The 8,566-nt window shown below is 45.8% G+C and overlaps 1 protein-coding gene across 4 annotated transcripts in view; it reads right to left on the minus strand.

Moving 5' to 3' along the window:
• LOC121587897 (mucin-5AC-like) overlaps positions 1 to 7,798 on the minus strand; it is a 54,179-nt gene extending 46,381 nt beyond the window's left edge. For 2 of the 4 annotated variants that reach the window (XM_041905210.1, XM_041905211.1), the window contains exon 1: positions 7,176 to 7,797. The gene's annotated coding sequence lies outside the window, so the exon portion shown is untranslated. Of the gene's footprint in view, positions 1 to 7,175 lie in introns of all 4 variants that reach the window. The other 2 variants (XM_041905208.1, XM_041905207.1) reach the window with 2 other exon arrangements.
• Positions 7,799 to 8,566: the final 768 nt, after the last annotated feature.

Raw genomic sequence — 8,566 nt, forward strand, 5'->3', positions numbered from 1 at the left:
GAACAAGGTGCAAGAAATTCTGAACGCAAAGCAGCTCCGCAACATCCCACGGGCAGGCGGGCACAGTGAGTGGATGATGTTCTTTTAAATAAAATATTATTACAACCATTGGTCTCATTTCAGCTTAAGCAGGATTATCCTTGTTCGGACTTTCTCTGCCGTGTTTCGCTGGTTCCGGTACAACCTTCATTGCCACTGGCTCCCGCTTCAGGGAGGTTAATTTATTGATTCCGTACGATCGAATACGGGGGCATTAGGGCACGGTCTCCGGGTTTCACGGGTCCGTGCGCTTGCCTTTCTTCCTTCCAGTCCCGATTTCGTATTGCGATCTCGTCCCACCGATACGTTGTACAAGCCGCAGATTGATCAATCTGCTCACCCAAAGAGGGAAAATGGGAATTGATCCTATCGGAGGCGAAGTGGGGGCGGGTGTTTGTTTGTTTTGTCTTTGCTTTGCTACTCGGCCAAGACGCCAACCAGAGTCTCTCCATCCCCCACTTGCGATACGTTTCTGTGGTTTTACATCGTTACGTGCGATCGCGGTGCATGCTTAAAGGTCGTTCCTGCCAATCTGGGACCATCACCCTCTTCCCCTTTAATGCGCTTCGTATGAATAATTCAAGCGGCTCCAACCCCCTTTTCGCGATCAGTATCACGCCCGTGCATCTCATTGAGCGCGAATTTAGCCCACCACCGCGCTAATCCTAGTTCGGCAAAGACTTGTCAGATTTAGATGTCGCTTGTGCATGCTTGCGGCATGTTAGTAGCTGCATGCTTTTCTTTTTGTTGCTGTTCCCGGCGCTGCCCTGCCGAAAGAAGTAGGCAAAGAGGGAAGCGAAACCAGAACGAACCACCTGTTTGTGGCTGTTCGCGTGAGGTTGCGGCGAACTGACATTTGGTCTAATTTTCAGTCTTATTAGCACCGTTTTTGGTCGCGATAGGTACGTGAGAGCGAACGGAAGAAAGAAGTTCGTTCGCAACGAAAGGAGGACGAGGAGGAGGAGGAGGACACAACTTTCCACAACCACAAATACGCTCTGCTGTGGCTGCAGATTTTATGTGGGAGCTAGCAGCAAACAAAAAAAGCCAGTCACTATTTGCCATTTATAAGAGCGGTAGTTGTCCTCATGTGCAGTTTTTGACCGGTTGGGAGCAGGGGTTTGTTGTTTGGGATTTTTGTTGTTGTACGATTTGTTGTACGTCTCTTGAAGGAATCGGTTTTCGGCTTCACAGCCGGTGCTGGCGCTGTACTGTAGCTGTCGCCAAGTTTGTTGCCCATCCAGCCCAGGAGAATTCGTTGAAATGTTGCCATTTTCAAAAGGCAAAGCAAGAAAGAGCAAAGAAAGAGATATTTACACTCACAACAAAATAAACTGGTTTTATCCACTATGCATATGCGACCACGGTCCCTTCGGTGGCCTTATTTTTAGCGCATATTTTGTTTATCAAAGTTCTACAGAGCGTGCGGATTCTTATTTTTACTGGCCGTATTTTCATGCTTAACGCCCTTGTTTGGATTGATCGTGGAGGACGTAAGGCCGAAGAGATATCGGTACAAAAGTATGTCGTGCCACCCATTTCTCTTAATCCGGCGTTGGAATACACCGGAGCAGGTTAATGTGTTTGTTGAGCGGCGGTGTGATGGGAAGAACGAAAAATTATCTTCTTTCCGGTCCGATGGCTCAAGTTTGCGAAGCTCATCCGCCACTGCGTCGCAATCTTGGCATTCACAGTTGTTATGTTTCGAGCGTCGAACAAAAGACAGAACAGGATGCGAAAGGTTTTAAGGCTTGTTTGGTATGTGTGTTTGTGTGTGCGTGTTTGCGTGTGGCAGAAAAATTGTCACCAACCGGTGGCCCAATTTTTGGTCAGTTTCAGACTTTCACATCGATAGAGGTGAACGATCTTTCGCTTCGACTTTTTTTTCAATCTGCAGCATGTGGGCAGGGAATATAATATAGCAAAACGCGCCTTAAAAACGCCAACCCAAGCAAGACCCAAAGCCTGTCTATGTGTGTTTGTGTGTGTGGTGCGCCCTGTTAGGGGTTTCCCTAATGTTTCTTCGGCTCGTGTTCTTGGGCGAACGAAGAATCAAGAACCTAATGGAAGAGGCAGCACCATGACGACGGCAAGGAAGATCATGAAATGATGATGATGCCATAGGCCTTGAACTTGCGACTTGTGTCGGCACTACACGCTGACTACATGCGGGTGACCCGCGCGGATGTCGGTAGTTAATGCAGCCGTACCGAGCTAATGATTCGCCATGGTGTTAGGTCGAATCGTTCGGTTACTCGTCTCCAGTTTGTATGGTGAGGCGTCCTGGCCGTCTTTATGTCATTCGGTACCTAGCGTCGATTGGACCGTTTGCCGAGGCGAACCTTCATACCCGTGCCGGTGTACACGCGAGAGCGTTTATTATTTTATATGACGAAATTATGCAAATTCCTGGAGCATGTCGTAAATGGTCGGTAACCGTTGAGATTCGCAGAAGAAGGTTCACACACTAGCAGTGGTTGGTGCGGTTTAAGATGAAAACTACACCAAAAGATTCACGCCGTGCCAAGCTTAACAACAGCAAGACGCACCGACAGCAAGGGAAGCGATAAGAGCAGGTTGAAAAAGGGACGAATGGAGATCGTAAAAGTTTAGCGAACGATGTCTGCAAAAGTTTGATGATGTCGAGCGTACTTGTGAAGGTGAGAATGTTAAAGTCGCTGTGTAGAAAAGTCTATCCTCACTATTGACATTCGATAGTTGCAAAGCTATAAACAAAATCAGGTTTTTAGCACTGTTTGAGTTTCACAAAAATGATCAATAGATAGAGCAAACAAATTATTTCTGTTTGTGTTTGAGTGAATTTTGCGCCTGCACACAATGCGAGGTGTTTTGTTCCAAATCACAGGTTGGTTAGCGCAGGTCGTTCGCTCATGACGCCTGGCCAGCCACGGGATTGAAGTTGGCGATGTGCGTTGTTTGATGTTCATTAGAATGGGGAACAAAATCACCATGATTATCAGCCAATTTGATGGGATTTAAATATGACTCAAAAGGCGATAAGTGAATGTGTCAGCGGAACAATGGAATAAGGCATCTTTACATCATTAATAATCAGCAACAGCTGGAGCACGCTGTGCACAAAGAAAGACGCAATCTATTAACCGATTAGGGTTTTTTACATTAACTAGCGGCCAATGAACAAAGCTGTCGGGTTTGTGGATAGCAAGAAGCAGATACAATGCGTCGGGGATCTTCCGGTTCGTCACTTGTTGTACTGTTAGAGTCTTTTGTACCGGGATGCGTGAATCAGCTTAGCGTACGTTCACTTACGATCGCTTTGTTTTTGAATCTGTTTCCAGAATATGATTGGGACAAGATTTCAAAAAACATTCCTTAGTTTCATAAAAAATGTTAATTGAGATAAAAATGAAATTCAACCTAGAATGATAATGTAATTTTTGTGCATCGATCGAGTTTTTTCGATAACAGAAAAGTTACAAGTGCTTTACACTAACACAACCCAACAAAAAACAAAGAACTCAATTGATTTGGCCAAAATAAGTGGCAAGAAAGGGAAATCGTATTCTACATATGGTTCCACTTTCCTGATCAGTATTCATTCGTCTGTCCCAGATAAACGGCGCTGTCGTCATTGCAAGTGAAATTCTCCTTCGTTTCTGGCAGGCTTTTTTAAGCGCGGCTCGCAACGATAGCTGGAAGAAAATGGCTAAACCGCCAAGCAAATTCATAACTGCGAATGCTCAAATCGTTCGCCACCCATGCGGAATACTGATCAATGTCGATTTTGGGACCGATCCTATAGTAATCTTTTGACTGGTGAGTTCGCACCATACCGGGTAGCATCCCGGGCGCACGTCGTCTTTTCAGGGTGAACGAGGACATTCTGCTTCTGCTACGCTGTCAGTATTCATGGTGGCGTAGAGAAGCGTGTCATCAAATTAAAATTCGGTAATTGATCAAGCAGGCCAACGGCATGAGTAGACACATACACACACATATTCACACAAACACAATCAGTTAAACTCCGACACGTTTTCGGCAGAAGATCCACAGTTACTGGCAAATTGGTTGGAATGCATTGAATAGCGTTGTGTATATTTTAGATGGCTTGATGCGAGACGTGTGTTAGGTGAGGTGGATAGGATGGAAGAAATAAAAAAAATGTAATAAAAAACATTGAACTTGCGAGGTTGCGGCTTTAAATGCAGTGATCATCATTGCCAAAATCTAGGGCTGATTATGGTGTAGAATACGCAACGTAACGCTTACATTGCAGAAGCGGGTTGTTCTTATCATTAAATTGGACAATTGACAGTTACCGTGTTACCAGTGTTCCGGGTGACGATTGCACCAACCAAACATGCAACGTGATTGTGCGGCTCATGCCTGTTAAGGTTAATTAAACTGTCTTCATGGACAAGCATGCCGAAGCGCTCGATTACGTCGCTTTTGGTAGTAGGTTTGGTAACAGGCAACGATTCACAGCAAGTGCTAGTTGGGTGGAAGCTTTGCGGCGTCATTGGGGTAGTGAATTTTCTGTATGTGTGTATAGACTGTGTGGGAAAAATGAAAATGAGCTACTCGTACAGTTGTGCGGAAAATCCAATGACCAAACCTGAAGCAGAACGAATGTCAAGGTCATTCACCATATCGCGTGATTGAATGAATGGGTGTTCGTTTACTTTTTGGAAGAAGTTTGAGCAAAGATAAAATGCTCTTGGGAACGCGACAGTAAAGAATTACATGAGGGTAGAAATAGCTAAAAGATTTGATTAAAATAACTTGATTGGATACTGATAAATAAATATTTTCCATACGGCTTTAGCTCTTCTTATCGCTTTGCCTAGAGGCTCTTTAACTGGTCTATCGGTAGGTTAATTGGAATGAACCCTATTTTGACCAATGAGCGAACTCCTCATCGTATCGTGGAATCGAAGCGCGAAAGGAAATCATCAATCTTTTCGAAAACATGACTTCAGTAACGATGCTGGGTGCAATAAAACCAAAGACATAACACATCATTGCTGCCACATCCGATCGGTTCTAGACGTTTAGCTAAGGGTAGCACCAGTCGCTGGAGCTGTTGTGGCGATACGTTGACCGCGCAGTTGAAGGTAATGTGGCAAAATTAATTAGTCGCTTCGTGAGCGCAAAGATGCGCCAAGAGCGACGCTTAGATCGCCTGCCTATTAATTATCGGTGTGTGAGCTTGAGTGCGATAATTTGGAATATGTTTATTCACGTGACATGGCGTGCGATTCAGCGAACTCAAATGGCGACCTCCACCATGATGAGCAATGATTAAAAGGGCTTTGCGATGTTTGGATTTGTTTTTATTCTACTACTCCTCAACTGCACGCTGGGCGATGATTAGGTCGCGTCGGAATGTGACGGATGCTTCCCGGGTGACCTCGCGGGTCAGCGTTGATGAGTCCATTACGGAGCCGCAGGAACAGCAAAAACATCCGCCGTCAGTTGAAGGTATGATCGATTCTAATGAAGAATGATCATGGCATCGTGATTTTGTCAGAATGGTTCCGGTTGTGTGATCTCTTTGACGCCGCGCGCATCTTCTTTGGCGATCAAGTGCTCCAAATTGGTCGGTTCGACAAGCTACTACCGGTACACCATCTGACCGGACGATGATTAGCATAATCGTGAGAAGTACAACCCAGCACCAACAGGTCATCCGTTGCTGTCGAATGGCATGTTGAACAGCGATTGTTACGAGCCAGTTTCGTGGTGGCGTAAAGTATGTGTGTGTGTGTAAGGTGAATTTGGCAGCTCACCCTTGTTTTCTTCCGGAACAACCACGGCGAACGACGAAATGTCACACTCATTTGGTTAATGTCATTGAGCAAAACGGCTCCAAAGTACACAACTTAATAACAACCATTTCGTTATGTCCTTCCGAGCGAAAGCCGTTGCGGCGAGTAAGCGTTCAGAATCGATTATTGTCAAAAATTAAATGGACTGCAACGTGCCGTTTTCTTTACACCGGTTTCGCGCTACCGCAAAGGTTCCGATGCGTGACGCTTGTTTGACGTTCTTGTCGGATCCATAATCATATACAACATAATTGGGAGCAAAACGTCCAGCAAATGGACCGATGAGGAAAAAAGGAAGATCAATCATAATTACATTATTCTCTCTTTCTTTGTCTTCTTTTGATGAGGTACGTCACCAGAAGGAACATGTTCCAGAGGTGATTGCCAAAGGACGGATGCATTCCACGCGTGACCAGCTTCGTTGTCCTTCGCGATCAGATGTGCAACCTGAGCCGAAGAGGAGTAAGTTTTAATGTAGAACTCGTTCCGAATGTGGTTCACGAGTTCATTATGAAATACCAATTGAACATGGGTGTAATAAAGCAAAACTGGCCGCCGCGCTATTTTTATTCGCCTGTTTGATTTAAATGGAAAAGTGTTCCCATCTTTTGCGTGATTTACGCACTTGCCATCGGGCAATCGAGGGGCATAAATTTAAATTAACATAAATGGAAAATTGATTTTATCCCGCAAAGGTATTTTTAAACTTTTTACAAACCGAGCGAAAAGCCAATCGCACAACGTAGCTATATCGGCATACGCGCAAGTTGGGCGAACAGGATGACCCGAGGAACCTAACATGCTCGAGCAACTTTCACCAATGAAGAATATTACATTAGCAAAATAAAAAGAACGCTATGCATCGGTTTTTTCCTTTTTTTACATTATAAACACGACAAGTACTGTTCGTATAATGATAGCCTGTTCTTAAGGCCAATCGGTTCGATTTCGTCTCGTTTCGCCAAAAGTACCGGTTTTGCGGTGGCAAAGTGCAGATAGGAATGGATTCTTCAGCCACCACACTATCGGTGGTGAATCTGGGTGAATGGAGTGAGAAATTTATGACCAAATCCACTTGGCACCCTCGGCGCTACTTCGTCATGAGAGCTGGGGTCACGAACCATACTCCGTACCCGTATGAGAGTTGATAATTTGCATGACATCAAGATGATTATCACTTACACGGCTCGTAAATCTTTGGCCACAAATTTTGGGCGGGTTAGGTAAAAAACAACCTCACATTGCTGTATACGAAACATAAATTTGGGCAGTTGAGGTTTAGAACAAATTTAAACTAACAATAACACAAAGAATATCACAACATACCTTCGACCAGAGTTAAAGGAACTAGCACTAACTGGATTGCGGTTAGACACACAAATAAAAAAAACTCACACACTGCTATATGTTCCCTGCAGCTTCTTCACTTTGTTGAGATCACTGGTCCGTCCATTCCACTATTATTCCTTGACAAGAAACACACTCGCTCGGAGCAAGAACGATATGAACTTTCACCAATTTTTCCGTTCCTGTACCCTGCCACTAACACAACAAGATCGTTTCGCGATCCTGTAGGACTAAGTTGCGAGATTGGCAGTATTTATAAATTTAATTTTCTGTTATTCCGTTTTGCGCTCGGATGCAGAACGGCGTGGAAAGTTTTTTCCAAGCTTAAGGGTCAATGAATCAGGAGCAAAGTTCGCACTATTTGGGTTTGGTAGATCGATTATTGTGTTGCACTGATACGGAACTGGCTCTTTGTCGGGATCTCTAGAGGTAATGATCCTCCTGCGGAAACGCTCATTTACAGACACGTAACTAGCTACACCTACACGGACAAAACGGCCTGACTGCGCCTGTGACCGCGGCCAGTCGCGGACGGATACAAAGTATTGCTCCAGTGCTGATTACAGCGGTTACTTATATACCTTCATCGGGATCGCGGTTTGCGGAACGCGCGGATCGTTTGTTCTGCCGTCCACCCCGGTTCGGCCACCGTTCGCGATCATTCTCCGACGGTTCTACTTCCTTTTCCTACCCTTCGCACAAACAGTGCCGGTCATCCACAGGAGGGAGCCGAAAGCTTGGCGTGAGCGAGAGCGCATTTGAAGCCGCATCTTCGGGAAGTTCATGCGATCGAGTACGCAAAAAAAACCCATCATTCTACAATCGAGCAAGCGAGCGAGATAGAAACACAACGATAGAGGGAGAATGGCTGGGAACTGTGAGCGAGAAGACAACGCTCTTTCCGAAGACATCCCACAGGAAGCACTTCTTCAATCGGGGCTCGCGACAGCCAACCCGAAGCTACAACCGGGATACGAATCGAGTTCAACCCCCCAAAAGGAGCAGGGTGAGTAGGTGGCAAAGGGAGGTTGGTGCGCGCTAGTTTTCACTAGCATGGGATGAGGGGAGGAGCAGAGGAACGACTGGAGCTGGCCGCTAGAGGCAATGCCGACTGTTGCTTCTTAGTGGTACGCGGTCGCAAACGATCCGACGGTAAACAAACACGTACAATTGAAGCGAGACGCCTGCTTCCCACCGCAGCCGAAGCGAGAAGGAAGACAAACACGCCAAACACGCCGCCCAGCATGCTGAAGACTGGCCTCAGCATTGAACTTGAACGCGCGTGCTCGTTTGTGATCGTGACGATGACGCCACTAAAGCTCCCAGTGGGGTTGGTTGGTGGCTGACGATGGGGGATGATCAGTGGAAGG

The sequence above is a fragment of the Anopheles merus genome, chromosome 2R, assembly GCF_017562075.2.
Source record: "Anopheles merus strain MAF chromosome 2R, AmerM5.1, whole genome shotgun sequence".
Classification (NCBI taxonomy): domain Eukaryota; kingdom Metazoa; phylum Arthropoda; class Insecta; order Diptera; family Culicidae; genus Anopheles; species Anopheles merus.